The sequence below is a fragment of the Lepidochelys olivacea genome, assembly GCF_965140295.1.
Source record: "Lepidochelys olivacea isolate rLepOli2 genome assembly, chromosome: 1".
NCBI lineage: Eukaryota > Metazoa > Chordata > Testudines > Cheloniidae > Lepidochelys > Lepidochelys olivacea.
In genome coordinates this window covers 232,766,698-232,784,497 of record NC_140411.1, presented here as the reverse complement: position 1 = coordinate 232,784,497, position 17,800 = coordinate 232,766,698, and the positions used below count along the sequence as shown (strand labels likewise).

The 17,800-nt window shown below is 39.2% G+C and overlaps 1 protein-coding gene across 6 annotated transcripts in view; it reads left to right on the top strand.

The window, feature by feature from the left end:
• RASSF8 (Ras association domain family member 8) overlaps positions 1-17,800 on the top strand; it is a gene marked incomplete at its 5' end in the record, with an annotated part of 121,820 nt that overhangs the window by 71,059 nt on the left and 32,961 nt on the right. For 2 of the 6 annotated variants that reach the window (XM_084641085.1, XM_084641087.1), the window contains one exon: positions 5,796-5,897. The exons of 3 other annotated variants lie outside the window; for them this stretch is intronic. Of the gene's footprint in view, positions 1-5,795; positions 5,898-13,141; positions 13,192-17,800 lie in introns of all 6 variants that reach the window. One more of the 6 variants, XM_084641088.1, reaches the window with a different exon arrangement.

The following is a 17,800-nucleotide window of genomic DNA, read 5'->3' as shown; positions in this document are numbered from 1 at the left end:
ATCCTGAACACCATACTGAAATAGGCAAGTATATCTTCCAGCGTGCAGATGATGGTACAGAGAAGGTTGAAATTTTCAAAAGCGACTAGTGATTTTTGGAGTGCCTCAATTTTGGGTGCCCAACTTGAGACCCCCCCCTAAAAGAGGCCTTGTTTTCAGCAGGTGCTGAAAACCCACCCTCTGAAAATTAGACTGTTTTAAAGTGTCTCCGGCTGGCCACCTAACACCCAAAGTAGTGAGTCACCTCCTAATAAGAATTTTGGCCAAGGTGTCTTGCAGAAGTGTGTCTCATGAAATCTGGCAGAGCTGGGAATAGAACTAGAATCTCTTGACTGTAATTCCTGTGTTTAACCACCAGGCTTGTTCTCCTCCAAGCCTGAAACTTCTCTTCAGAGGGACAACTGATTCTTTCCCTAGGTTGCTCTAGGGTGTTTTTTCCCTGTCTTTAGATAACCACCACAGGTCTGTTGTGGTGGTGGTTGTTTTGGGTTTTTTGGCGGGGCGGGGGGGAGAAATTGCAGGTTTCCTGTTCCCCTAGTAGGCAGTTTAAGGGCAGGAAACAGCATGAACCTACTGCTGTCAGCTGTAGATCAAGCCTGGATCAGATGCCCCCACCCCCCTCCAATCCCTGCAAGTTGTTCCTGGTTTGTAGTTTCATTATGTTGAACAAGTGTACTGCAAAAGGCTTAAAATGATAAACTTCCTGCAGTTGGTCAAATGTTAAACTAGATTTACAAGGCAGAGGTAGATTTTTTATCAGAAAAAAAAGCATAAGCACCAATGAATGGCTTTTGATTGACTTCTGCAGTTGCTGTAAAGTTGTAATGCAAAGTGTCACTTACTGTTCTTGAAACAGGTATGGGGGGGGCAGGTGTGTGATTGGGTGTTGCCCTTGAAGATAAAACAGGTTTTGGATGTGTTGCTGGGTAATGGGAAGGGGGGGGGATACTAAAAATGTGATCATTAATGTATCTCTAGATGGTGGTTTGGAGTTTGCAGTCATTCTCATTTTCCTGCTAAGTGCCAAAGTGAAAATTTAAAGGTGGGAAGACTGAGACAGAATGCATCTGGAAACATGTGGAGGGGGAGTGGACACAGAAATAGACCACAGGAAGAAGAGATCACTCTAAGAAAATGTACTACATGCAAAGGAAGGCAAGATCAGAATGTATACAGACTGTTGTACTGCAAAAACATCTGAACAATTTTTTTTATATTTTCAAATAGAACCTTTTAACATTAGACATTTTTGTCACGGAGCAGTGAAAAGAATGAAACTAGTATCCTTCCTATGAAATCATACTTTTATTTATAGTTTATTTGGCTGATCTTTTATAGTTTAGCTTAGCTTCAGTTATTCCACTGATCTATCGACTGCTGGGAAATTATGCTTAATTATTGCAGTAGCCAGATACAGTAAAATGTGATGCCAGCTTCATTGTATGCAGCTATTAAAAATGCTTAGAGCAAAAGCTATATGTGTATTACACACACCATCTATGGCAAGGGGTCAAAGCTCAACTTCTTAATGTTTTGTATAAACCCGTATGAAAACTTAGCTATAGTCTTTCTCACAACCTGCGCTTGCATGTTGTATTGATTTTAAACTCATTGAAATGCACCTTAGTCACTCTTAGCCTAGCTTGAGGGAAGACTGGACATTTAGAGGAGTGTCAATCTGAGTACAAAGAAGGGGAGTACTTGTGGCACCTTAGAGACTAACCAATTTATTTGAGCATAAGCTTTCGTGAGCTGTATAAATAACTGAATAAAGACTGGGAGTGGATGGGTCATTACAAAACCTAATTTCCCCTTACTAATTTCCCCCCTACTGTTACTCTCACCTTTTTGTCAACTGTTTGAAATGGGCCACCCTCATTACCACTCCAAAAGTGATTTTTTTTCCTCCCTTGGTATTCTACTGTTAATTGAATTGTCTCATTAGACTGACCCCCCCCACACTTGGTAAGGCTACTCCTGTCTTTTCATGTACTATGTATATATACTTGCCTACTGTATTTTCCACTCCATGCATCTGATGAAGTGGGTTCTAGCCCACGAAAGCTTATGCCCAAATAAATTTCTTAGTCTCTAAGGTGCCACAAGGACTCCTCATTGTTACTACAGAAGTATAATTTATAAACCTTGTCCCTTATCCCCGCAAAGAATTTTGCAGACATGAGTTCATCTGTTAAAAAGTTACGCACATGCATACATTTTGGAGTTACCTTTGTGCTAATGAGTTGGAAATATGATTAGGCACACTATGATGATATCTTCACAGGCTATGCAGGAAAGGTTGGGAAACAGTATGGAAATAAAAATAGCTTGACAAGGAACCCTGTATTTCTGCCTTGGTGCTTTATATATGTGGGTGGGAGAGGAGAAATAGACCCTACTACATAAAGAAGCCCACTGTTTGTTCACATACTGGTGGTGTAAATTCCCTTAACTTTTTTTTTAGATCGCTGATTATGTTCGACAAATTTGAGTATGAGGACTGGGTCATGTTTTTATTACAGTGATTTATACTCCAGATCAGTCCAATGGAGAAAATAGGGATTTCTGATAAAATTGTAATAGCAAACTAAATCTGCCCCAAGCTGACAGTGACTGCTGGCTGTGGCAGCAAGCAAGAATGGGCTATATCCAAGTGCATGTCAAAAGAGAAAATAAGTGAATTTCAGTAATAGTAATGTGTAAGGTGTTGCAGTTCTGTCAGTCAGGGGAGGCAAAGGGAAAATGCAAAGAGGTCTTTCCTGGCACTGTTTGATTACAACCAGGGCCAGCTCTAGGTGTTTTGCCGCCCCAAGCGCTCAGCAAAAAAAAAAAAAAAGCCGGAGTGCAGCTGAAATGGTGGGGGGGAAAGGCACGGGGGGGGGGGGGGCTAGAGTGCCACCCCTTGAGAAGCGCCGCCCCTTGAGAAGCACCGTCCCAAGCACGTGCTTGGTTTGCTGGTGCCTAGAGCCAGCCCTGCCCAGAAAAGCTCCCCTTTGTCCCCTTTTCCTAAATGCACTCTGGTCACTTCACCAGGCAGTTTAAGGAATACGTCCCCTTTTATGTTTCTGGTCACTTTCACATGGATCAAGTCCTGCTTTTTGTGCCCTTGTTCTTATTATCTGTTGTCCCAGTTTTGTTTGAACAAAATAGCCAGTAAGCAGCTTTTACTTAAATCCTACCTCAGAGCAGGAGCATTCAAAACAATGCCTGAAGTCTTGCCAACTTTCATGATTTTATTGCAAGTCTTGTGATATTTCTTAAAGTCCCAGCTCCTGGAGATGTGTGGCTACAGGAGTATTTCAGCTTTCATTGAACCAAAAAAAAAAAAAAACTTTTGTATCCATCGTGGTTGCAGAGAAAAGTTTGAAAATGTGACGACCTAATGGCCCAAAACCCACTAGGAAAATAAAAACCCCAGATTTCATAGTTATAGATTCATAGTTGTTTTTATTCTCATTATTTTTAAGTGAAACTCATGATATTTTGGGGACCTGAGTTGATATTTGAATGCATGGGGTTAGCAAGACTGATTGTCACAAGGGCATGTAATGTTTCTAGAAATGAGACATACGGTTTGTTAGAAAAGGGGTTTATACTCTGAGAATTCAAGAATTTTTGTTTTTGCAGAAATCTAATGTATAGAACACAGTTGTCAGTTGAAAACACATCACTTTTTAAAAAAGGCAAAAGGACATCATATACTTATGAATGCCAGAACCAGTCAGAAAACTATACTATCGCTTCTTGATTTACATGTACCCTATGGGCCTGATTCTTTTCACGCTGGCTTTAAACCGATATGATTCCACTGGCTTCAGTGATTTACATAGGTGTAAATGAGGTGAGTCAGGTCCTGCATGTGTGCATTTCAAATCCAATAAAGCAATTTGTCCTAGTGCTTTGTCACTAGCAGGTTTTTTGTGCATACCTTTGGCACATGTTGGTAGTCACCAACCATCTGAGAAATGTGCCAATAACTTATTGATAAACAGGTCATCTTGGTATAGTCTGTTGCTATCAAAACATGGCTCTTTAATTTTTTTATGTTTGTAAATGATCTTTGGAAGGGTTTTGCATTGTCTGCTTGCTCTGAAAAAAAATTCAAAGTAGGAAGCTAAGAGTATAGTAGATAGGGGGAAAAACTCTCATCCTTTTGCCTAATCTCAATATGTATTTTCTGATGTTTTTCCCCTGGCCTCTTCTTGCCTACATGCATGCTCTCCCTCTTCTATGAAGTTCCTTTGACAATGTGAACTCTTCTGCTCTCCCCAGTGCTCTGGCTCCATTTTCAGCAGCAGCTTGTGGCCCATCATTTAGCTGACTCTTTATTTCTAAATTCAGAAGCTGTTCCAATAAACAGTATCCAAAACAAAATGCCTCAAACAGCACAACTACACAATCTCACAATAATTATACATCATCATTTCTCAATGATGTTTAAAGCCACTTAACATCTTAAAGTAGAAATATCTCTCAGAAGGGGGAGCAAAGAAAACCAAGTTTGTTAATTATTGCTCTATCTTTAGCCCATAAAGATCTAACAACACTGTAATCAACAGCACAAAGGGTTTTTTTTTTTTTTTTTAAAAAAAAAATGTTAGCCACAGGGCCTCAAAATTGCATCAGTTGAAAATCTCTAATTCAGTCACTTTCAAGACTTTTAAGTGTTCTTCTTTAACGACACTGGAGCAATCAGAGGCTCTTTACAGTCGTCATAATCACAAAGTATATTCTGTTGTCTTTTTAAAAAGTAGAGTTTTGCAGTGCACAAAACTTCTTTGCAAAAAAACAACCCACAACACCAAACAATTCTTGATCAATGCATTCTAAGTAGCAATAATTTTCACCTTGTGGCCTTAGAAAGATATGGCTGTTATCCTTATATAAAACTCTCTCTTCCATACTTGTTGCATAAATATTTCCCTGTCTGCAATTGATGTAAAAGCTATGATTACACTCGAGGGAAAACTTGACCTTGCAGATTTAGATGACAGTGACACTTATTTTGATATCCTGAATACCTTTATTATCCAGAGAGAGGTCAAAAGCAGCTATAGAATTGTTTAAATCAAGAACTTTCTCCTCCTCTGGATACTTCAGAAAATGTCAGTATTCTAATGTGGAATGTTTTATTATACAGCAAACTAAATATTTCTGAAGAGTATATAAGAAAAGCATCTCCGATTAATGCACCAATAAATGGTTCAGGTTCCAGTTCATTTTTTCTCTTTTAAAAAAACTTTAAATCAATTCTTCTTTTGTTTTTCACTCTAACTTTGTTATTGAATCTCTAAATTAAACACAGCAGATTTTTGTCTCCAATCCCTGAATTGTAAGAAATATGGTTTTCAAAGAGACTGTACGTGTAAGAGGAATAGAAGATTAGGGAAATCTGAAAGCTTTGTCAATGAGCCAAACAGGTTTGAATTCTGTGGTTCTGACTGGAGAACTAGACATAAGGGAATGTCTCCTTATATTTTGTATAGATTCCCTAGGTGTTGCTGCAGATTCTACTGTAATGTATTTTTCCATAGTCGTCCAATTTTTATCCGGTTTTCTTTTTACCAACATTTTAACTTGTAAAGTTTTGAGTCTAATGATGGGGGACATATAGACTCCTTAAGCATTGCACTAGGAGGCTTAGCTAAAGAAGGGGGGGGCAGAATCTGTATTGTGAACAGTTGGAAAATTTAGAAATCTTAGACAATAGGCACATAAATAAAATGAGCTATAAATTGTATAAAACACCCAGACCCTTCCTAAAAAGTTTTTCTTTTTTGTTTTCAATTTTTCAGTGCAAATTGCTTGAGAGACTAGCAGATAGTGGATTAGACTGGGAGCTAGTAGGACCTGGGTTCTATTCTTGGCTGTACCATTTTTCTGCTCTGTGACCTTAGGTAAGTCACTTCACCTCTTTTGTGCCTCCGTTTTCCCCTCCCACCCATTTTCTATCTAGTGTATTTAAATTCTGAACTCTGGGGCGGGGACTGTTACTTATTGTACATGTTCATACAGCACAATCAGAGTCTGATCTTAGTTGGGGCCTCAAAGTGATACTTTAAAACAAATATTGTATTACAGTAACCCTGACAGCAGTGGCAAAGAAATTATGACAGAGAGTAACATTTGTCTTATTGATGGATGTGCCACTAAAGCCTTGTCTACATGGGAAAGTTTCACAAGTTATACAGGTATAATTAAGCCATTGTAGTTATACCAGCATAAGTCCATGTGTGGGCACTCTCCTTCCTCAATAAGATTAGCTTTTTCCCGGTTAGTTTAAACTGCTTCCAAAGCAACAAGCTGAACTGCAGAAAGGCACTAACATAATGGAATCTGAGTATCCACAATGGGGTTATACCAGTATAGCAATAATACTTCAAATTCATGTTTTACCTTATATTAGTATAACTGTCCTCTGTAAACAAGCCCTAACTCACTCAGGCAAATCACTTAAACGCTTTGTCTCAGATTTCCTGTCTAAGTGGGTATAAAATACCCATCTACATGATTACCTGTGGATTAATTTTTGTAAAGTGCTCTGGAATCTTTGAAACAAACTGTATATGATGTAGTAGGTAGTCATCTCCCTTAAAGATCATTTTCTAAAATTGCCATGTATCATATAAGACATCACCAACTTAAACTAAAAATTTAGCCATGGGTTTATTTCTTTGTAAACTTGTATATATTGTTCTGGTGCTTAATTTACTGGTTAAGATCTGAGAAGAGCTTGGGAAATCTGTGGTGCTTTACTTTCAGTTCCTCTGTTTGTTTTTCATTATGTTCATTTCATCATTTCATTAAGGATTTGTAAGTCTGTAGATACTTCATCCCACACGTGTGGGGGTTGAATCATGACATTTGGCCTAAGCTGATTAATTTGCCTGTTAAATGAGGGGAATTCGGTGCTTATTTCATAGGGTATAAGAGATAAAAATATATATTGGCAGTGATTTATGCTAAATTGATAGCTTTTGTTTAGAACTGAATTAGGTTTTCCCCACTAATTACTTTCCCATCTTTTCTCCTATGTCCATTTTAGTTTTCATTTTGTGGTGGCCAGCTGACACCTCTGCACAGTGTAGCAGTTACAACCTGTTGCCTTCAGTGGCATTTTTCAGGGAAAGCTGTGTTCTGTCTGGAGTCATGAAGTTTCAGTTTAATTTTTTATGATAACTGAATACCGAGTCTGTAAGTTGTACAGTGGAGAGACTGTACAATCTCTCTGGTTCAAGAAAAATTCCTGTAATCTGTATTCAGGTATTGCACTGGACCAATTTTAAGTATTTCACTTAAATACTCGGTTAAACTCGGCTAATAGGACAATTTTAGCTTTACTCCATATGTTTTTGCAGTGATCTAACACTAATGCCATAGGACATAACTAGGTTAAGAAAGCTCCATTGTAGTCTTCATAAGCTCTGTGTTAATGTTGATCTGTTCATGCTGTGCTACTTGAGTAGAAGTTTTAAGGTGAATCTGTTTTTCTTCTATGAAGTGTGTAAAGCACTTCACTGAGTGGCAGGTTTCTTCATTTGTCTAAAGGCTTACAGAGCACTTTAGTACTTGCCTGGTGAAAAGACAAGCACTTTCTACCACTGCTCTTGCAGCAAGACACATCCCTTATGTTTGACTTTGATAATGACAGCTTCGAAGTTAAAACTAACCTTAGATCAGATTTTAAGGTTGGATTTCAAGGCTGAGTCCCATTGCTTAGTAAAGCACATGAAGGGCAGCTTGACCTCTGGCAGGCCATTTTTAAAAAAGTCAACATATTGTAGTGTCTGGACAGAAACTACCAATTGTATTGTACTGAATCTCTGTGCCAAGAGCTACATTTCCTCTAGTATTGCAACATCACAAGGAAAATTGGCAGCGAAAGCAATAAATCTTAACAATACCAGAGGTCTATTAGCATCACAGAACTGAAGGCTTAATTGTTCTAGCTGCCCCCTGGTTATTAAAGTCAAAGTTTAATAAAGTAGATGGTCACTTTTGGTCACTTTTCATTAGATCCCTCTGGTTGAGTATTATCACAAGAGGGAATGCACTCTTAATGAAGAATTCAGTATGTTTTTTGAACCAGGGATTAAAATTGCTGTAGGTAAGATATACTGTCTGTTCATCAAGTTGCCTAGTTAAAATGTGTTTTGTTACGTTTTTATGTTGATAGGAATGTAGAGGTGACACTAAATTTCCCAAGAATGTGTTCTAAACTGATTAAAGTGAAATTTCTGAGCATGTTATTTTGTGTGGGCTTTTCAAAATTTGCTAATCCCTGTTTATTCTTTTTGGTATATGCAAAAATATTGAAAATCTAAACTGATTCTCAAAATAAGTGAGGCTCAGTGTTTGATTTTAAACTTCAACACCTGGTATATATCGGTTTCCTTTTTAGCATTCCTGAAAGTTGCTTGTGATACTTGTATGCTATTTAAACTCTGAATCCCTTTTCTCTTTGGGATGGTTTTAAAAATATGTAAAAATTAATGCTGCTCCTATCCATTTTAACTGCTTTCATTTATCTACCTACTGGTATGGTCCCTATTACACTGTAATCAGAGTTCCTCACAGTGTTTAATATTTGTATCCTAGCAATACCCTTGGGAGATAGGAGAATGCTATTATCCCCATTTTAGAGATGGGAAACTAAGGCACAGAGAGACTTAGTGGCTTGCCCTAGGTCACTCAAGAAGGCGCAGTAGTGGAGCAAGGACATGAACCCAGGTTTCCCAAGTCTTTCCGTGGCTTAGTCCTGTTTCAAATGAATAATTACCATCTATTCCTGAAAGATGTAAGAGGAAAGTTCCTGACTTAGAAACTTAGTTCTTCACCAACTACAATTCTGTAGAATGATTTGTCAGTTTTTATATTATCAGGTGCCATGACAAATACTAATTATTTTTATAATACTTTAGTGTAAATATAGGAAGTTACAAATATTACTGTATCTGTGCTGAAATTTGTTTGAGCAATTCAGGTGCCTAGATACTTACTGTTCACTAAAAGACTGCATTAATCTAAATTATTTTTGGCTAGAAAAAAGATAGAGGTGTGTGTGTTAGAATTCTTAGCTTTCGGTACAAAGTTTAGAACCTCATACTCCTGTATGGGTTTGCATCCATAACATCAAAATTCAAAGGGTGACTGTATATGGAGAGACACATTAGAAAAGAGGCTAGACTAGAATCTGGGCTTTTTTCCTACAGGTTTCCTTTGAGCGTTTATCTTTTTAATGTATGTTTTGATAGAGTGCAGCGGTTATTGTGTGGCTGACAGTGGATTATGGTATTGTTTGTTTAGGATTCAGAAGACTGGTATTAAATTGCTGGTTGTCAGCAAAGTGCAGAATATACCACATGGTGTTTGCACATGGAAACAATATGACCGTAGGCCCAGCCAGCACTGGAATTCAGTTAAAGTGATACTGTTCTCTCTAGCTTTTATATTTCTGTGAGGAGACCTAAACACTAGGACTATGTATTGAAGCTTTTGAATGTGGCCTTATGCTGCAGTTTGAGAATTTTAACTTTGTGAACTCATAAACTTCAGTTATGACTTCACAATATCATTTTTAGGTCTTTATGGATATGCAGTTTAAAAACAATACAACAAATAAAATGCACTATCAACTTAAATTCTTCTGAAATGTTACTAAATGAAACCCACTGGCCCTACCTGTTGGTTCGTGTAGCAACTAGGATGTCACCAATCAATTTCACTAAGTGAAACAACTGTAAATAAATGGACAAATCAGACTTCAACCTCAACTGTTTTTTTTTTAATTAAGGGTCTTTTTCTTCTGTGGGTTACTCCCATATAGGGGAGTGGAACTCATCTGTTTCCATGCATGGAATTTCTCTCATCCTTCCATTGGGTGGGGAGGGAAAAAGCTTGACCACCTACATAGTATGTAAATCCCACACCAAAAACAACTTCCCTTGCCACAGAACTTCTGTATCCTCCAGCAGAGATTCTCTGGGAGGGAAAACAAGAGCTTTAAGTTTGCCTTGCATATACCTCCCTGCAATTTGTGTGCAGCAGTGAATTCTTGTTTTCATTTTTCCTAAAAAAAGAAAAACAAAAATAATAAAAACAAAAAAGTACTGTCAGCTGTGTTGCATTGCCCATGTTGAGGTTTTTAAAATGCTGAACAATTCCCTTGGCAATGATGTCAGTGTTTCAGGTTGAAGTTCAAGCAGTCCAGCATGCCTAAAAGAGAGTTGTACTTCAATTCCAGTGATGATGAAAACACATTAATGATTATTTGAATCATCGCTGTGGGCTTCAGGGCCGGAGAAGAGCTCTCCTTTGAGAGCTAGGACTTAATCTTTCCTTCCAAAATGTAGGTGAACTAGCTTAATTTTTTAACTCCTTTAACAAAACAGCTAGAAGGGCTGCTCCCTACTAAATCAGGACATACATTGTAGGGAGCAGAGAGCATTGAGAGAGCCTTGTTTGGTTTTTGGGAAAGGCTTACATGCTCTTCCCATGACCAATGATAGGCTGCCTTGGAATCCTAACTTTTTTCAGTTCCCTAGATTCAGATTGATCAAATCACTAAACCCATGCAATTACATCTATTCAGAAAATGGCCATTTCTAAATGGTAGTAACTTTCTCAAAGAACTTACACATGGGATACCATATGTGCACAATTTACTTTTTATGCAAAATTGTTTTGCTCCATATTATCATTATTTTTGCTCATTATCGTTATATTTGCTCCATATTATCATTACCATTATTTGTATCTTGGTAGCCCATGGGGTCTCAGTCATGGGCTAGCGCCCCACTATGCTAGGTTCTGTACAAACACATAATAAAATGATTTTCCCTGCCCTAAGTTTACAATCCAAGTATAATGTTAGAGACAACAGATGGATCCAACAGACATAGAGGGGTTGCACAAGGAGACATTGAGGCAAAACTGGTCAGCATGAAAAGTAGTGGTCCTAGCCCACGAGCTGCCCAAACAGTGTTGAGGTTTTTGTATGCATTGCATCAGATGAGGGATTTAAAGGAGGACAATAAGGTGGCTTAGCTGATGTTTATGTGCAGTTCCTCCCATGTGTAGGAGGCAGCATGAGAAATGCAATGGTGCCAGTTGAAATTAACACATGGGAAATTAACACATGGGTGATGAAAGCTGGCATTGGTGGCAGAGCAGAGATAGGGAGTCAATGTCTGGAGAGTGTAGGCCAGATAAGTAGGCTGGGGCATATGGAGTGAAGGGCCTTAAAATGAAGATGAGTGGCTTGTGGCTGATGCAGTGGAGAAAGGAGGGAGCTGCTGGAGAGATTCAGTGAGAGTGACACAGTTGAAATGAAGACCTGAGTGAGTCAGAATGTTTTCATCCAAATGTTTTTCTAATGAAAAATGTCCTTTGGCAAAACTGAAATTTTCTGTAGGAAAACTTCAATTTTGCTATAAAATGTTGATTTTTTTTCCAGCAGGGAAAATTGAAATGACAACTCCTCCAGCTGCCCACTAGGGAGGATCTAGTCAAAGTTCTGAGTCCAAAGAAGCAGAATGGTGGAGTGACCATCAGCCTTATCCCCTCACTCTGGGAGGTAGAGTGGAGCAGCCAGGCTCCTTGCCTCTCCAGCAGATGCTAGAAGGTTCTTGGCAATTTCGCAAAAGAGTATTTGAGTTCCCATCTCTTTGTATTGCATTTGGGTTAAAAGCCTAACTCCATATCTCCCAGCCTGGAGTTGAAGTACCTAGGAGTACCTAACCTATTGCCCTATATTATGACTTTACTGCATGTAAATTTGCCATGATGTAAAAACTCAATTTAAAAAATCTTAACAATTGCCTAGAGATGCGAAATACTTAATTGATGCAGGTGACCCTTATAAATAGGGGATGGAAAAGCACAGAGAAGTTTGTTCTTTTTGTCCTGGGGGAATTGTGAAAGTAAGTACAGTCAACAAAACAAACTTTAGAAAGAGAACTTTTTCCCCTTTCTCCTCCCTGCCTATTCACTTTATTTCACTGATGTTGTTTCAGGTCAGTTTGTTTTCAAAACTCCCTTGTGGAAATAAATTATATCCCGGTTTGCCCTGTTATACAGGCATACCCTGAGGCCTTTTCTCTTAAGGGCTTCTGAGTTGGTAACTTGGGGCTTCTTAGAGGATTGCCTATTTAAGGAATGATGTGACCTTCTAACGCTGAAGAAAATTGTCAAGAGTCTGTCACCATTTTAAAATCCGTGCTATGCTGGTTGAGCTTTAAATGCCTTGCTTTGTTTCTGTTTCATAAACATCATTTATTTGCATTGAGATAATTTCTCCTTTTTTAATAGTCACGTGTGCAGTAAACCATACACTTAATTGACTTTAAAACTTCTAAGCCAATTCCTTTAAAACAAATAAATACTTCATTTGTAAGGCCTAATTTTTTTTTCTTTTTTTAGATATCTTCAGAAAAAGCATTAAGGATGAGATGTCAGTTCATTCCACACCTGTAACTTTCTACAAAATTATAGTGCCTTGCATGGTGTCAAGTATCAGGGAGTAGCCGTGTTAGTCCGTACCAACAAAAACAACAAGGAGTCCGGTGGCACCTTTAAAGACTAACAGATTTATTAGGGCATAAGCTTTTGTGGGTAAAAAACCCACTTCTTCAGATACCCACATCTTCACATACATCTGAAGAAGTGGGTTTTTTACCCATGAAAGCTTATGCCCTAATAAATCTGTTAGTCTTTAAGGTGCCACCGGACTCCTTGTTTTTTTTAAAAAATATAGTGGTTCAGGGTGACATTTTCTTTGTTTGCAAAAAGAAAAGGAGTACTTGTGGCACCTTAGAGACTAACCAATTTATTTGAGCATAAGCTTTCGTGAGCTACAGCTCATTTCATCAGCATCCGATGAAGTGAGCTGTAGCTCACGAAAGCTTATGCTCAAATAAATTGGTTAGTCTCTAAGGTGCCACAAGTACTCCTTTTCTTTTTGCAAATACAGACTAACACGGCTGTTACTCTGAAACCTGTCATTTTCTTTGTTTGGGTCTCAGCCTTAGAAGTAGGGGAGGTGTGGTTAGGGGTTCTGTGGCTTTTTTAAGCTTAATCAATTTGCATTAATCTTTTGTTAGAGGATGAAAACTTTTTTTTTCCACCTGTTAATTTTTTTCAGATGCTCTTTTCCTCTTGACTGAAAACTGCTAGAAATGAAGAACTTGGCAGGTACTGCATGTGTTCCTGAATGAACAGTAAAGAATTGACTTAACTTCACAGAAAGAAGGGTTAAACTACTTATTGTTGAAATTGAGTTGGTTATTTCATTAGTGCTTTGGTCGAAATGCAGGCAATTATTGTGGACAAATGTCTTCACTCAAATTCCTGACAAGGTCTTAAGCAATTGCAGGCAACATGTACAGGGGATATTGTGAACTGTGAACAAACAGGAATTTTCTGCCTTAACTAATGTTTTGTGAAGCCCATTAAGAAAATAACCTGCTCTCGTACAGCAATGGGAAGAAACACCATTATGAATTGAGGATATTTGGAGGGATAAACTTGTGGCATCATGGGAATTTTGAAGCAGTTTGCATAGATTGTAGTTCAGTTGTCTCTTATAAATCTTTGTGCTATGATAGAATTTGTTCCCTAGTCTCGGCTTTTTTTTTTTTAATACCAAGCCATTCTATTCTAGATCACATTAAATTGTACAAATATGGACCATGTGCATAAGCACTTCCAGAAGTTACCTCCATTGAAAGTTGCCATTTTTCAGTAGCGTTGCATTTGCTACATAGGTTCAGTAAATTCTCCGTAAGTAAGGGACAAAGGAAGTGAGATTTTAGGGGCCCAGGCGGTCACCACAATGTAATGAATTTATCTGTTGACTTGACGTGGAATGACTCATACTGGAATTGATATTAAGTATATGTGTGATTGGTTGGGTAGTTGTGTAGTTAGCACTGGAAGAAAGGTTTGGACTGATACCTCTGGAGAGTGACATCTTCTGTCCACTAAACAGGTGAAACCCAGATAGCATCAGTATAAGCTTCCCTATGTTACACAAGCAACACATCCCATCCCAGATCTGCAGGGCTGATGTACAAAGATGAGATGTTTACTTCCCATGCCCATTCAATCCTTGATCTCTACTTAGACTGCCAATTAAAACCAGTTGTACCAATGATTTTGTAATATGGGCACCTGGAATGTGGACTGATGCTGCCAGTTTGTTTCATACAGAACAACAATCCCTCATCAGATAGTTACTACCAAACTGAGCCAGATTCAAAGTGGTGACTCAGGACGTGAAAGTTTTCAGATCCTGTTTAGTAGGAGTCCTCACCTGAGTCTGAGCCAAACACGTATAAAAATAAGTTTAATGGGATCATTTTGGAGAGATGCAATAAATGTATGGAATACTTTTTTTTTAATGGTCTGGTACCTATCTTTGTGCTTTAGATTGTCTACTTCAAGACTCTGTGCTGCACTGAGATCTGGTGCAGTAGATGGAAATTACAATCACTGAGGCTCAGTGGTATGTCCGAGTTAAGCCTATAGCCTGAAAACCTTTCACCTTTGTGCCTGAGGTCAGGAGTGATCTTAGAATAGAGCATTTTTCATATTTAGGCTTGACAGAGGAAGGAACTTAGCTCCAGATTGTTTTTGTTCTTGTTGGATTAAGTGTATATATGGGGGGGGGTGTTTTGTTTTTATTTTAAGGAATGTTACAAATGCTAAAATTCCATTCCGAATAGTGGCAAAATAAAACGAGGGAATTATAGGCCATTTGTTCCATTAGTATACCTTCCGTTTTGTTTCCTTGCAATCAATTTTGTGATGCTTCCAGGGTACTCTGAGATGCGTCAGTGTGCCAAGCCTCATTGCACCTTGACTCCTACTTTTGAAGCACTGAAGCAAGGTTTGAATGAGCTGCTTTTGAAACTATTAACAGTACAAAGTATTGACCAAATACAATGGCAACGGGTAGGGCTTGGTTCTGAATAGGCAGATGGACTTAAAATTTGCTCTGCAATCGTGAGGCTTTAAAGCCATCCTGCAGAGAATCTCACTTCATGGTCAGCTTGATTCAGACCTGAGTGGAGTTGCAGCTCAGCACTAGGTAACACTGTAGCCAATCACCTGCCAGCAGGAGTGAGAGGGAGGGGTCAACAAATATGCCCTACATCCTAGCACTGCTGCATCTGTTCCAGCAGCATCTTCATAGGGTAGGAAGAGCTAGACATGCTGGTGGGGTCTTCAGCTTATTCATAAGAGATCATGAGGACACAGTAGGGAAATTACTACAGGCTCCATCTTTCCCACTAACACCGGGAATGCAGTAAAGAAGGGGAAGAGACAACACTGAGTTAAAGCATCTGATCAGCAGGCTTCAGTTTACATGGCCAGCTGGGGATTGGCTGTATCTGCAAAGCTTTCTTTCTCAAGGGAGAGGGAAGGAAAAATCATGTACTAGGAGAGGGCCAAGAATGAAAAATAGGGACCAGAGGGGGGATAGAAGGAGCTGGAGGTAATAAGATGGAGTGGGGGAGCGGATATGTGAATAAAGAAAGACAAATCCCGAGGTTGTGGGTTAGGGTGGGAACTGAAGAGACAGAAATTAAAATATTGAAAGAAATTGTGTAAAATTTAGGGTGGGAGGAGGGTTTGAGTGTTTCAGTTACCAATCCAGCTGACTATGGCAATCCATGCCCCCCTCATCCAAAAACGAAAAATTCTCCCTACACAGTTGTAAAGGGGAGATTCTGCCTTCTCCCTATCTCTACAACAGAAAAATAAAATTGAAACCTAATGAGAGAGAGGAAATCTTCTATGATATCAGGAAGAATTTTATTAGTGCAGGTTTGATGTGGATTCTGTTCTGAGGCAACGCTTCATTTCCTCAATTCCGTGCAGCACCGTTAAGGATGCCGAACAAGTTAAGACCACAATGATGCAGCCAACTGTTGCTAGATTGCTACTTCTGATGTTCCCTGGATGCAAATCAGCTAAATATCTTGTATCAGAAACAACAAGTTTTGGGTTGGCCTCTTTCCTTGTCTGGAGTTGAGACTCCCTGAAGGTGTTTATTGCTAGGGAACACCTCTTTCAGTTAAGGGAGAGTTCAGATACATTTTTATATCAGGGTTTTCTGGCACTGCTACAGCCAACATTTCCTTTGTCCTGATCCTGCATGACTTCTGAATGAAACTGATTTTATCTTGGCATGGACATGAGTTAGGCCTCTGAGCAGTGCTTAATTTGTAATGAAAGAGGTGCCAGGGCTCAACCAATTTTTTTTTACTTTCATAACTGACACGGCAAGCCCAGAGGTGCCAGGGATATGAACTGCCAAGCCTAGAGGTGCTGGGGCTAAGACCTGGGAGAAATTAAGCACTGCCTGCAAGGCAAGGTCCATCATTTCTCCCCATCTACCCTACGCCACCCACCCCACCCTTGTCTTCAGGGATTCCTTAGGCAATGCTGATAGTCTGAGACCTTCTTAAGTTGTTGAAAGGGATGATAAGCTGAGCTCTCTTGTGACCCACCAAAAATGTGGAGGCTTGATGTACCTTCCATAGGCAAGTATTTTCATTTTCATGTCCAAAGCTAGCACAGGCAGATGAGGCGCTACATAAAATTATGTAAAAGAACCAAGTAAAACATCGCAGAAAAGAGACCTCATAGTTGGTCTCCTGAGTCAAATGTGTAATCAAAAAGGATTTTACTGGTGGGAGAGAGAGAACCTTACAGGATCTTTCCCATTCACCATATTGTGCAGGAGGCTTAGCTAAATATTAGCTGCCTTGTTCCTAATGGCACGTTCTCCATTCCTAGTTGTTTGGAAAATTTTATTTTCTTCCTGGATACCAGAAATTCCTTGCTGGGGGAACAGTCTCTTCCTTCCCTGTCCATCAGTGGTAATGCCATACCCTTGTAGATGCTTATATATTATTTCTAAAGGAGCTGGTCAGACTCTCTTGCCCGTAACCTAGCCTAGATGTCGGAGAGGATTAAGGCAAGGTATTTGGGATCTAGATTCTGATGCAGTAGAATGTCACTGAGTAGCAGAAGGCACTGCCCACAGCTGACTGGTGGTGTGGAACCTGGGGGTTGGGGGAGGAGGAGTTGTGTTCTGGTTCTGGTCAAATCATTTAGGTCAAGTCGCACATGGGCACAAGAAGGTGCAGCTTTGAGTGAGGCAAGAAATAAAGTTTTTTTGGAGACATGAGAAATGGAGAAGAAAGATTTGGTAAACTCTTGACCAATATAGTGCTAATCTGCTCTGACCTAGTAATGAAGTTATTTATATAGCCTGAGTGGTGTGCTAGTTGCTTTACAGTTAAGAAAAAGACCAGGGGTGTGCTACTGAAGTCGGCAGGAATTCTGCCATTGATTTCAATAGAACCAGGACTTCACCCCAATCCCAGTCCAGAAATGCCTTCAATCTAAATGGACGATGTAGAGATGAGGGATGGTATGAAACTGCCATGTTAATTTAAAATTATCAGAAATGATTAACTCTTCTGGGGATTTTATAGGTATTTATTATGAATTACTTTCCACAGCAACTGAAAGAGTGGAACAGAGAAGGCACAAAATTAGGATACCTATTCCAATGAGCTTGCAGTCTTTAGCGTAGTTGTGCAGGTGACAAACCAGCAGTGAAGGGAAGCTGTGGGGTAGAGGGTAACAATAATATAGTTAGTGTACCCACATATAGTGGCACTTCATTTTTTTTCCTTTAGAAAATAAGAGAATATGAAGATCTAAGAAAGAATGGGACAAAGGGGGGACTTAAAGGAAAGGGTTTGAGCATGATGAATCAAAATAA